The 13,021-nt window shown below is 47.3% G+C and overlaps 1 protein-coding gene across 6 annotated transcripts in view; it reads left to right on the plus strand.

Moving 5' to 3' along the window:
* The first annotated feature begins 2,228 nt into the window (after positions 1–2,228).
* The window catches only part of LOXL2 (lysyl oxidase like 2), an 88,782-nt gene continuing 77,989 nt past the window's right edge, over positions 2,229–13,021 (plus strand). For all 6 annotated transcript variants that reach the window (XM_035726206.1, XM_035726207.1, XM_035726208.1 and 3 more), the window contains exon 1: positions 2,229–2,380. The gene's annotated coding sequence lies outside the window, so the exon portion shown is untranslated. The remainder of the gene's footprint in view (positions 2,381–13,021) is intronic.

Genomic DNA, 13,021 nt, shown 5'->3' on the forward strand with positions numbered 1-13,021 from the left:
ACATAAAGTGTTCTGTTTCATCTAGAACAGAGGTCTGCTGCCTTCCTGGTCTCCCAGGCCTTCGGTTCAGTTCCCGAAAGTGCATCCATGAACTACTCTGTGCAAGCTTCAAATGCTCATTTTCTCTTGGGAGTTGGGGCACGGGGAGGCACAGGTGAACTTGTAGAGGCCTTGGGTGTGAGGCCACTGAGTACTTGTAGGAGGGGTTAAGTACACTTTAATGATCACAGCTTGACCACTTACCAGTTCTGTGAGTCTGGGGATATTACACAGCCTCTCTGAGCCTCCACTTTCTCATCTGTAACAATTAGCAGGAACCACATAGTAGCTGCTCAATAAATATTCTTTTAACCGTCATGGTATAATTTAAACTAATAAAAAGTTGTAAATAACTTGATGTCTAACAATAGAGAAATGATGCCATCGAACATGGTAGTTTTAGACACTGGAAGAGTCTGAAACCATTAAAAAGTACATTGAAAAATGCACAAAAAACAATACAGTAAAAAAAAAATGATGGGTACAAAAACTGTATCTACCTTTGATTTTTAAAATATCCTTAAGGAAATACTCCCCAATGTTAGGTGTTTATCTCTGGGTGATAGGATGTGACGGTGACAAGTTTCTTTTCTTTCTTTAAGACTATTTATTTATTTGACAGAGGGACACACAGCGAGAGAGGGAACACAACTAGAGGGAGTGGGAGAAGCAGGCTTCCCGCTGAGCAGGGAGCTGGATGTGGGGCTTGATCCCAGGACCCTGGGATCATGACCTGAGCTGAAAGCAGATGCTTAATTGACTGAGCCACCCAGGTGCCCCAACAAGTTTCTTTATTATACTTTTTCACATTTTCTAAATGTTCCACAAGGAGTTTGCCTTTTTTCACAATCAGACAACACATTGTTTACAAAGTTAGCTTCCTTTCATTTTATACTTTATCTGTTAAAGCTTTAGCACAAGAGTAGAACCAGAAGTGGAGGGATCAGGGGAAAAGGTGAAGGGAGAGGAGAGAGCTGTTTCACTGGCATTCATTGAGCAACTGCTATGGGCAGGCACTGTGCCAACTGAGTGAGATCATTGCCAGGCAGACAAAGCAAGGGAATGGCACGTGCAAAGGCCCTGGGGTGTGAAACAGCAGGCATGCTGAACAGCAAGTAGGGCCTGTGGGGGAGAGGAAAGAATGTGGTTGAGAGATGGGCAGGCTGGAAATGCTTTTGGGGGCCTCCGTCAGATGTCAAGGGGATCCGACTGAATCCTGAGGGCCCTGGAGCTCCTGTGGGTGGGTTTTGGGTTTTTTGTTGTTTTTTTTTTTTTTTTTGTCAGTTAATGAAGCAGACATCAGTTGACAGTCCCCTTCTAGGTACTGCCTGCACAGAGGCCCGCAGACCCCGTGCCTTGTTTTACGGCTGGCCGCCTCCTGCTTAGCCGAGCCTTGCTCTTGCTTAAGGAACCCTGGGAATCCGCACAGAGGGCTCCCCCAACTTGTAAGGCGCCCTTCACTTTGACCCCAGTGTGAGCCTCAGAGCCAGTAATGGAATGTCCCTCTGCACAATATGCACCCTTTAGCTGTGTCCTGTTCGGTTCCCTGAGCACAGAGCTTGTTAATCCTGGCCCTGCCATGCAGCCTTAGAGGTCACTGAATCCAAAGTCTTTAATTACAAAGGAGAAAACCAATCCTCAGAGAGGGAGGTTTGTCAAAGGCCATAGATAAGACCCGCTGGAAGAAAGGTGGCTGTGTTTTCACGTGCAGAATCTGTTTTCCTCATAGAGGAGAAACCCACGCGAGATGGATGAAAGTTTCTGAACTCCTTCATTGATCAGTTTTTATTGAGCGTCTATTATGCGCCAGTCAGCGTTGAGTTCCCTGGAGACCAAGACCATCAGGCGCGGCCCCTAATGCTGGTGGATAAGGCCATCGAAGAGTTAAATTCCGGGCGCTATTGAGGGTAGGGGTGGGTAGAGGAATCTCCCAGAGGAAAGGCCCCCTCCCTCCTAGCTTCTCGGGCTCCGGAAACCTGGGCGCGAGGAGCCTGGGAAGGGCTGCCCCTCTGGCGCGCATCCTCCCCGGCACGGCCCGCTCCGGCTCCGGGACAGCTCTCGAATTACAACAAAAGGGGCTGGAGGCCGGGCCTGCTGCCGTGGCCGCCTCCCGGGAAGGGGGTGGGTCCGGGGAGGGGTTTGCCTTCCGACTCTCGTTAAAAGCACCGGGAAAAGCGTAAAGGAGCGACTCCAGCCCGCGGCGGCCACAACTTGGGACCCGCTTTCTCCAGCCGCCTGAGACGTCGGCTCGCCCCCTCTGCTCGGGAAAGGGGGTCAGCGGCGACGGGCGCGGAGAGGGGCCACCCGTGGGAAGTGCTGACCCCTGCTGCCCTGCTGCCAAGTAAGAGCGCTCCCAGCCCCTCCCCTCCCCGCGGCGGTAGGCAGGGAAGCGGGAGCGTCCCGGTGGGGTCTCCAGGCTCCACTCCCTGCGGAGCTGCCTCTCGGCGGTGCTCGGGGTTCCCGGGACCTGTGCGGCGGACACTCCGAGCGAAGGCTACTTGCTCGGAGAGATGCTAGGACCCGCAGGCTAACGGGTTGCCCTTTCCGACTCGGGCGGACCCGCCCAACCCCGCCTCTCCTGAGCCGGACGAGGCGATGCAGCTGGCGCGCCCCGGAGAGCAGGGCGCTCGGTTCCTTGCTTGCTGGGGGCGCCCGCGACCCGGCAGGACGGAGCTAGTCGAGGCTCTGGCGCTCTAGGTGCCTAGGAGGGTGCTGCGGGGGGCCAGGGATACGCGGAGTTAGGGCTTTTGAGGAGGTGGAGCGCGCGCGGGGAGCGGGGGGCGCCTTGGAGTGTCTTCGGTGCTGCGGCTTTGGGGCTACGGAGCGCACCGGGCTGGGGCAGAGTGGGTGGGGGCCATCGGGGCTGCGCCTGGGTGTTCTAGTACCCACTGCCTCGGAATTGGGCCTTCTCCCCAGCCTGCTGGAAAGGCTCGGCTGAGCGCCCAAGCGCCCTGAGTCCCGTGCGAGGACCGGCGCGATCCGCACGCGAGGTATTCCCTCCCACGTCGCCCTGGCTCGTCCCGGGACCAGGGAACCTCTCCCGCCGTTGTCACAGAGAGGCCCTGGAGTAGGAAAGCCGGCACAAGCTAACCCGCGAATCGTGCCTGCAGGGTCGCCCCGGGGGTAGAGCAAATCTTAGTCTAGTGCGGATGCCCCGGCGGTCCTCAGTGCCTGCGGTTTTTACGCAGGCGCTTTGGCGACCGCGCTCTGCACACTCTCCCCGCAACCCCAAATTTGGGAGCCTTCTAATGTAGCAGGCTGCTGGAGGTGTCAGAAATCAGCGCCGGAGTAGAAATGACTAGAAGAAACAAGCGGAGACCACCAAAAAACCCAGCGCGGGTAGTGTGAGGGGACGCGGCGGAACTGGCGGGATGGGGGCGGGGGGCACTGAACTACTCAGGATGCTTGGAAACCTCAGGTCCAAGTGAGAAGAACGATGTGCATGAAAGTCAGAAACATGCCCCCAAATTAATTTCGCCCCCTAAAATCTTTGAACTGCGGAGTTCTTAAAAGCAGTCCAATCGTTTCTTTTTGAAGAGCAGGAAAAGCACTGAAGGCCCCTGAGTTGGTCAGTGTGGGGCCTCGAAACCCCTTCCCTTACTCCAGCTCCTCCCTTACGCCACCGCGAGCCTGTCTGTCCAGGAACCCGCAAAACCCATTTGTCACCCTTGCTGGAATTATTTATTTTTTTTTAAAGATTTTATTTATTTATTTATTCATGAGAGACGGGGAGAGAGAGAGAGAGAGAGAGAGAGAGAAGCAGAGGGAGAAGCAGGCTCCCAAGGAGCAGGGAGCCCGATGCGGGACTCGATCCCAGGACCCTGGGATCATGACCTGAGCTGAAGGCAGACGCCCAACCATCTGAGCCACCCAGGCGCCCCTATTTAGTTATTTATGGTGTATTCTGTACTTAGAATGGTCAGGGATGGGGCTTAAGAGGAAGACGAAGTGTTCATTTCCCTGGTCAGTGCCCAGATGAGTGAGTGACTCACTGGACCCTGCCTCAGCTAAATCATTCATTCATCTCCCTCTTCCTTTTGTCCCGTTCTCCTTCCTGGTCCCTAGTATCTGCCCCGTGAAGGACCATCAAACCCATGGCAAAGTGTATGCCCCATGGGCCCCTGGAGCTCTTGGGGCCCAAGAAGACCCAGTCTCAGTGGTGTGTGTATGCATGAATCTGTTGGTCTCCCTGTGACTTTGTGTTAAAAAGTGACTTGGTCTAAAGTGAATGTGAAACTTAGGTCTGAAGACAAAGTATGCACTTGACATTACAGGTTGGCTGACATTTTGATGCATGGCAGACAGGAAAATTCCGCAAAGAGGCTTCTGTGTGTCTCCTTTCCAGCTGGGTTCCTGGCCTGGCTTCTCCTGGCCTTTTGCCACGTCCTTGTTGTCTGACCTCTGGATGACCAGTGTGGAAGGGTCTTTCTTGTGAGGGAAACAGATTTTCTGTGCTCTGGGGTTGACCATCGGTGAGGCTTTGTGATGTCCCCCCAGGTTCTGCAATGTGTATTTAAAAATTATTTTATATTCTGAAAAATTTCAAATATGCACGGAAGTAGAGAGAAGGCCCCCATATCTTCTCACCCAGCTTCAGATTATCAATATTTTTGCCACACTTGCTTGTAACTATCCCTTTGCTCTTTCTTTTCTCATTGAAGTATTTTAAAGCAAATGCCAGACTTCAGATTTGATAATCATTCCATCCCTGTGTATTTCAGTGTGATCTTGAAAAATATTAAATAACCATGATGCCATTATTACACCTAAGAAAATTAACAATGATTCTTTACTATCATCTAATACCCAACCCATATGCAAAAATTTCCCAGTTTTCCCCCAAATGCCTTTTTAAGGTGATCTGAGTTCTGTTGGTTTTTATAATCTATGTTTATATCATATGTTATTCCTTTCAACCTATGTTTCTATCCACTGTGTCATTTGGTTATTATGACGCCCCACTAAAGCGTGAGATGGGTCCTGAATTCATTTTATGCCTGAGTAAACTGGCAAAGAGATAAGCTGTCCAGGTGGCATAGCTGGCGATTGGCGGAGCCAGGACCTGACCCAGCCTCCTCCTTCCTGGGCGGCGGTGGTTCTGTTTTTCAGTGCTGCTCCTGGACTATCAGCTGTTCTCCAAAGCGTTCATCTTGCTCTGGCTTCATCCTGAGCTGATCACTTCCTAAACACCTGCTGTCAGAAGTCCCTGTGTAAATACTGAGTAATTGGCCATTTGGCACTTGAGGTAAATCAGCCGCAAAGTCAGGAAGCCTAGGTTTATTTCCCAGCTTGTTATGAAATTGTAGGAAAGCAACGTCCCTCATGAGGACTCAAGGTGGCCCTCTCTGAACTAGGGAGCATTCCCCCCACCCCCCAATTCTCTGGCCCCTGGATCTGGGAGTGGGACGGGTGAAAAGACTATAGCTGCAATTCTTGGACAAGACCAAGGCCCCAGAAAGAGATCTCACTGAGAACCGTTGCCCCTCCTGGAGTGCTGCCTGAGTACTCTGGCGGCTGGAATCTTTTGTCGGAGATTCCTAACTCGCATGACGGAGGAGAGGCTTCCCTCTGAAGTCCTTCATTCACGGACAGCTTTGTTTATTCTGCCGCTGTCCGATGGGGACACAGAACACCAGAATTTTGTACTTTTAGCCTTTTCATTACCTGTGTTTATTTGCTTTGAAGTGGGGTGATAGATCCTTTTTACATCTTATTAGTAAGGGCTCATGAATTGGAATTCTTCCTTGGCTGGCCATGTGGGAAAATGGAATCTCTTATGTCTTTGCCCCTAGATTTTTCTGCTCGTATGTTCATTGCCCTGAAACAGACATTGGATGAACAGATCTTCCGTAAAACAGCCAGTCAGGGACAGTGAAACTGGCTGCTTCAATCCCATTATTCAACTGTAGGGACTCATCGGGGCACAGCATTGACCTGGAGTCACACTGCCTTCTGGGAACCACCAGTTCTCTTCCCCCTTCGCTGACAGGCGGGCTCCGTGGGGATACAGTTTCTCGGTGATTCCATGTCAGTGGTGGCAAGTTGCTTCTTTGACAGCTTCGGGGGCATTGGGAAGTATAGTTCCCTGCTCCCAGGGCTGCCTGGATGCGGAACAACTTGTGATGACGACTGTTTTATTTCCCTCTGGGGAAGGGTCTTCGCCATCCGTCCTCATGGCCGTGTCACACAGACTCAGCTGCGCTGCGGACCCCGGCTGGGTCTTGAGGCTTCAGATGAAGTGGCCGCACCCTGCCCTGCTCCAGGCCCACAGAACCAGTGGGACTAGCAAGCGTGGGCCAGAGAAGGAAGGGCCAAGCAGATTCTGCAGACGAGCAACCACAGCGACGCACTGGGTCGCTTCTGTCCCGCAGCCATGTCCAGTCTGAAGTGAGTTCAGACCTTCTTGTGTTAGCGATTCCAGCAGTGCTTCTGCTGTCAGGCATGGCGCATGCCTGCTGGGGAACACAAGTTGGCCAGGTGTGTGGGCTGGTCGTCCCCCTCGCCACCTGTGTCTGAGAAGCTTTCAGGCGCCAGGACCATCCTTTTGATGGGGATAAAGCATGAGGGTGACGGTTTAGATAAGATTTCCGACCAGAGTTCAAAAAAATCTTTTCGCACTTCTCTTGGCAGAAACAGCATACCCAGGCAAGTTTCGTGTGGCAAGGATGGGTGTAGAGTGAGAACAGGCTCAGCAGAGAATGAGTATGTAATTAGGGTCACAGCTAATTTCTTTTTGCCCAAGGCTTTTTGATCCCGTTATTTGTAGTATTTTTAACTTGGTGTTGTAATATCATGGGTGAATGATGACACATCTTTTTAGTTCTTTTCATTGTCAGAATCTCTGTTACATAAGCAGACACAGCTGGTCCCATGGAGGTTTTGTGCAAACTACCATATGTCCTCCGTGATGCATCCCCAACACGATGCTTGTGTGGAAAACCATGCTGCTTGCCTATAAAGCACACGATTTATGAGAACAGAACTTAACATCGATGACTTGTGAACAACTTACTTTGCTCAGTTTCTTTACAGTGTCCTTGAACTTGGATCCATGAACTCCCCCGCCCCTACCCCAGCCTTGTCCTGGGGCACCACTGCAGCAATGAGATAGGTATCTTTCCAGAGTGCCAGCATGACCCAAAGATCTAGTAAGATCTTTTCCTAAATTTCTAATTCAAATACAAATGTCCTTTCCTAGATATCTTTCTAAATCAAATACAAATATAAAATGGAGTACATTTTTAAAGTCAACTCCTCCCCCTCTCGAGAATAGCATATCTAGGTAAAATGGCACCAATCCTAAGCATACGCATGTGTAAACTTTTGTTGTTTTTATTGTGGTAAAATAGACATAGCTTAAAACTCACCATTTTAACCATTTTTAAGTGTACAATTCAGTGGCATTAAGTACATTCAACTTTTTCATCTTCCCAAACTGAAACTCTGTTCCTATTAAACACTTAACTCCCTGTTCCCGCACCTCCCAGCCCCTGAAAACCATCATTCTACTTCCTGTCTTTCCAAATTTGACAACTCTAGGTACCTTATATAAGTGGAATCATATGGTACTTGGTCTTTTGGTGACTGGCTTATTTCACTTAACATATGTATCCTCAAGATTCATCCATGTTGTAGCATGTGTCAGAATTTCCTTCCTTCTTCAGGGAATAATATTCCATTGTATGGATAGACCACATTTTGTTTATTCATTCATCCATCAATGGACACTTGAGTTGCTTCCACTTTTGGTTATTGGGAATAATGCTGCTATGAACATGGGTGTACAAATACCTGTTCTGGATGAATTTTTACAAAATGAACATACCCTTATTAACTACCACCTAGATCAAGAGTAGAAGGTTACCCAGAGTACAGGGATTTCCAGGGAGGCAGGAGATGTCAATTACACATCCTGCATTCCCCTCCTGCAACTACACCTCCGGCTGGGGATTGGACGCTCATTTTCTCTACCCTGAGGCAGTTTGGAAGAGATGTTTGAAAAACACAGTTTATAATGTAAAAGGCCCCAAGATGAGTTTTGAGATTTAAGCAACTTCTTTCCTTAGGGGAAGCTAGTACCGCATATTTGGGGTTTACAGTTGCAGCTGTGTTAACACATGACCATTAAACATAGTCCACCCAGGCTCTCCCTGGAAGAAGGGGGCTCACACCCACCTAGAGAACTGCCCTTTTATCAGCTGCTGATGGAGCCTGAGTTTTAAGCCTGGAGGGAAAATCATGTGGCCATGTCCTGCCTTCCTTTCTTCCTTTCCTTCCTTCCTCCTTCCCTGCTGACCCAATCCTCTCTCTCTTCTTAACCAAAATGATTTATTAGTGGCCTTCTATGTACCAGACACTCTGCCAGCCACCGTAGGAGACACCATGATGAATAAGGCATGATGTTTGATGTGTGTATTTAAAATGAAATCGTCGGTCAAGAATAATATTCTGATGGCTGGCAGCCAACCCCTCGGTGCCCACCTAGTGCCAACAGCAGCCTCAGAGCACAGCCAAAGAATTTGTGGAGTTTGGGCTTGTTGTAACACATGAAAAGAGGAAGACTATCCATCTGGTTACCTAGAATTTCTCTAGCATGCCCATAACCAAAGGGTAAGAAAAATTTTTTAAAGGACTTTTATGCTGGGGTACCTGACTGGCTCAGTTAGTAGAGCATTGACTCTTGATAGCCGGGTCATGAGTTTGAGCCCCACAGTGGGTGTAGAGATTACTTAAAAAAAATAAATAAAATACTTTTAAGCTGCCTTGAATTCAGGTGCTCTGTTTGAGAGCATTCTGCTAAAAATGATGTTTAGAGACCATTTTAATGATGAAGAAAAAACCTAAAATTTACACATTGGTCTCTAATCCTTTTCAGAAAATCAGGCACTGTTGATTTTCTTGAACTGATACCTTCCAGGTGTTTTTCCTTCCCCACAAAGCCATGCCCATCCCTCCAACCCCCAAACAACCCCCTATGCCATCGGTTACACCATCATAACATTACCCAGCGTCAGGAGAGTTGCTGGTCTCCTCATTGGCCTCCTTTCCCTCGGTCTTAACCCATGCGAAACCATCTTTCATGCAATATCACCAGTGACCTTCCTAGAGCAGGGGATTGTAACCTTTTTCTCTAGGGACGAACAGCAAATATTTTAGACTTTACAGTCCATTTGTGCTATGTTGCTGTTGGTCAAGCCTGCTATTTTAGTGGGAGAACAGCCACAGATAACAAGTAAAGAAATCATTATGGCTGTGTTCCAATAACATTTTATTTCCAAAAACTGTATTTATAGATTTGGCCCATGGGCTGCAGTTTGCTGACTCCTGCTCTGGGTCACAGGTCTGCCCCCATCACCCTCCCGCTTGCCATTCACTGGCTCCTTATCACCGAAAGGAAAACTCGGCATTTCTTAGCATGACATTCAAGTTCCTTCTCGGCTGGCCCTCTGCTTGCTTCTCCACCCTCACCTCTTGCACTTCTCACCACACCCAGCGCGTCTACTTTTCATCTGGCAACTGGAACCACACACGGCTCCCCAAAATACCCTGTGTGATTTCAGACCTGCTCTGCCTGCTGCCTGGAATGATCTCCCCACCCCCAATTTTGTCAAACTCAAACTTTCCTCCAGAACCTGCGCAGTGTCAGCTGTCTGAGCCTTTCCTGCTCCTCATCTCCGCCTGTGATCAGCGCCTCCCTGTTCCACTTCTGTGCCTTTTCCTGCACTATTATTGCCTAAGTATAGTGTGAGCTCCTTGAGAGCAGAATCCACGTCAGATACATCTTTGAATTCCCAACGCCTAACAGTGTTTGTCATGCAGCAGATGCTTCATAAATACATACTACTAACATGAAGTGTCATTTAGGTCGATTTTTTTAACAGCATAATTGAGATGTAATTCACAGACCCTACACTTCCCCCATTTGAAGTGTTCAGGTCAGTGGATGTTAGTGTTTTCACAGATATGTGCACCCATCGCCACGGTCAATTTTAGAGCATCTCATTGCCAGAAAGAAGTATCTGGGCCCTTCACCTATCACCCGCTTCTCCGCCCACTCCCCTCCCTCACTCCCCTCCCCCGCTCCCTGCCTCTACTCCTGCTAGTCTACTTTCTGCCTGTATGAGCCAATTCTGGATATTTCATATAAATAGAATCATATATATGGCTTCTTTTACTTCACATAATGTTTTCAAGCCTTATTTCTGTTGTGGCTTGTGTGCATACTTCATACCTTTTTATGGCCAAATAATAGACCATTGTATGGATAGACCCCATTTTGTTTATCCATTCACTATTTTTTTTTAAAGATTTTTATTTATTTATTTGACAGAGACACAGCGAGAGAGGGAACACAAGCAGGGGGAGTAGAAGAGGGAGAAGCAGGCTTCCTGCAGAGCAGGGAGCCCGATGCAGGGCTCGATCCCAGGACCCTGGGATCATGACCTGAGCCGAAGGTAGACGCTTAACGACTAAGCCACCCAGGCGCCCCTGTCTATTCGCTATTGATGGACGGTGGTTGTTTCCACCTTTTGGCTATTACGAATAGTGCCGCTGTGAACGTTTGTATACAAGTTTTTGTTTGAACATCTGTTTTCAATTCTCTTGGCTATATAAATAGGAGCTGAATTGCTGGGTCATGTGGCAATTCTATGTTTATCTTTTTGAGGAATTGCCAAACTGTTTTCCAAAACGGCTACACCATTTTGCATTCCCACGAGCAAGGTATGGAGGTTCCAGTTTCTCCACATCTTCACCAACGCCTACTTTTTCCCTGCTTAAGAAAAACCCTAGCCATTCTAGTGTGTGCGGAGTGGTATTTCATTAAAGTTTTGATTTGTGTTTTCCCTGGTGACTAATGATGTTGAACATCTTTTCAGGTGTCATTGAGCATTTGCACATCTTCTTTAGGGAAATGTCTCTTCAAGTCCTGTGCCCATTTTTAAATTGGGCTGCTTATCTTATTCTTATTGCATTATAGGAGTTTTTATATGTTCTGGATACTAGACCCCTTTCAGAAATATGATTTACAAATATTTTCTCCCATTTTGTGCATTGTCTTTTCACCTTCTTGATAGTGTCTCTTTGTTTCTCAGTTCACATGACATTTACTAAGCATTTATTCTGTAATGGACCCAGGAGATCGAGATTATGTGCTCTTCAGAGGGTTCACAGTCTTGAAAGGGAGACAGACATGCAAACAGTACAACAAATACTTGATCAATATGCTTTTTTCTACCCCTACTACTGCTGCCCTGGTTCATGAAACATCTTAATGTTTTGTGCCTTCTGATGCACAAAAGTTTTAAATTTTGATGAAGTACAATATATACATTTTTAATTTGTTGCCTGTGCTTTTGGTGTCATATTTAAGAAACCATTGCCAAATCCAAAGTCATGAAGATTTACCCCTATATTTTCTTCTACTAGGTTTATAGTTCAGCTTTTATATATAGGTGTTTGATCCATTTTGAATTAATTTTTGTAAATAGTGTGAAGAAGGAGTCCAACTTCTTTCTCTTATCTTTAAAGATTTTATTTTTTATTTGACGGGGGGGGGGGAGAGAAAGAGAGGGGGAGAGAGAGACAGAGAGTGAGCACAAGCAGGGGGAGTGGCAGAGGGAGAAGCAGGCTCCCCTCTGAGCAGGGAGCCCGATGCAGGGCTCGATCCCAGGACGCTGGGATCATGACCTGAGCCGAAAGCAGACGCTTAACTGACTGAGCCACCCAGGCGCCCCATCTCTCTCTCATTTTTAAAAGATTTTATTTATTTATTTTAAAAGATTTTATTTATTTATTTGTCAGAGAGAGAGAGAGAGCACAAGCAGGGGGAGCAGCAGGCAGAGGGAGAAGCAGGCTCCCGCTGAGTGGGGAGCCCGATGCGGGACTGGATCCCAGGGCCCTGGGATCATGACCTGAGCCGAAGGCAGATGCTTAACCAACTGAGCCACCCAGGCGCCTCCCCAGCTTCTTTCTCTTCCATGTGGCTATCCAGTTATTCCAGCACCATTCTTTTTACAGACTATTCTTCCCCATTGAATGTTCTTGGTACCCTTGTCCAAATGAATTAATCATAAATATATGAGTTTCTTACTAGACTCTCAGTTCTATTCCATTGATCTGTAGGTCTGTCCTGGGCCAGTACTACACTGTCTTGATCACTGTTGCTTTGTATTACCTTTCGAAATTGGGAAGTATGAGGCTTCCCACTTTGTTCTTTCTCAGAATTGTCTCGGCTATTCTGGATCCCTTAAAATTCCACATAAATTTTAGAATCAGCTTTTAAATTTCCATGAAAAAGACATTTGGGATACTAATAGGGATTTTGATGAATCTGTAGATCAATTTGTATTCTCATCTTAATGACAGACATTAAGTTTTCCAATCCATGAACATGGGATGTTTTTCCATTTATTTAGATCTTTAATTTCTTTCAACCATATTTTGTAGTTTTCTGAGGATAATTTGGCATGCCTTTTGTTAAATTTATTTCTAAATATTTTATTCTTTTTGATGCTATTGTAAATGGAGTTAGTTTTGTAATTTCATTTTTGTATTGTTCTTTGAAAGTGAATAGAAACAGTTAACTTTTGTATATTGATCTTGTGTCCTGTAACCTTGTTGAACTCAGTTCTAATAGCCTTTTAGTAGGTTCCTTAAGATTTTTTTTTTATATACACATGTCGATAGATTCCTAAACAAAGAGTAGTAGGTGTTCAGGAGGTGGATATGTGGTGTTCTAGAACAGGGAACAGCAAGTGGCAGGGAAGTGTGGAAGCAGGTGTCTTCTGGGAACCACATGCCCTCAGTCAGTGTGGGGAGAGGTCAGGGTATGGGTGTGTGCCATGCCAAAAAGAGTGGAGGCATCCTGTAGCCACCAGTGGGAGCCATGCCATGCTTAGAAATGTAGTGAGAATATTAGAATCATTCCCAGAAGGAGGCCCAGAAAAGACTTGTGATCAGCACGATGGACACTGATCAGGTC

The sequence above is a fragment of the Zalophus californianus genome, chromosome 2, assembly GCF_009762305.2.
Source record: "Zalophus californianus isolate mZalCal1 chromosome 2, mZalCal1.pri.v2, whole genome shotgun sequence".
Classification (NCBI taxonomy): domain Eukaryota; kingdom Metazoa; phylum Chordata; class Mammalia; order Carnivora; family Otariidae; genus Zalophus; species Zalophus californianus.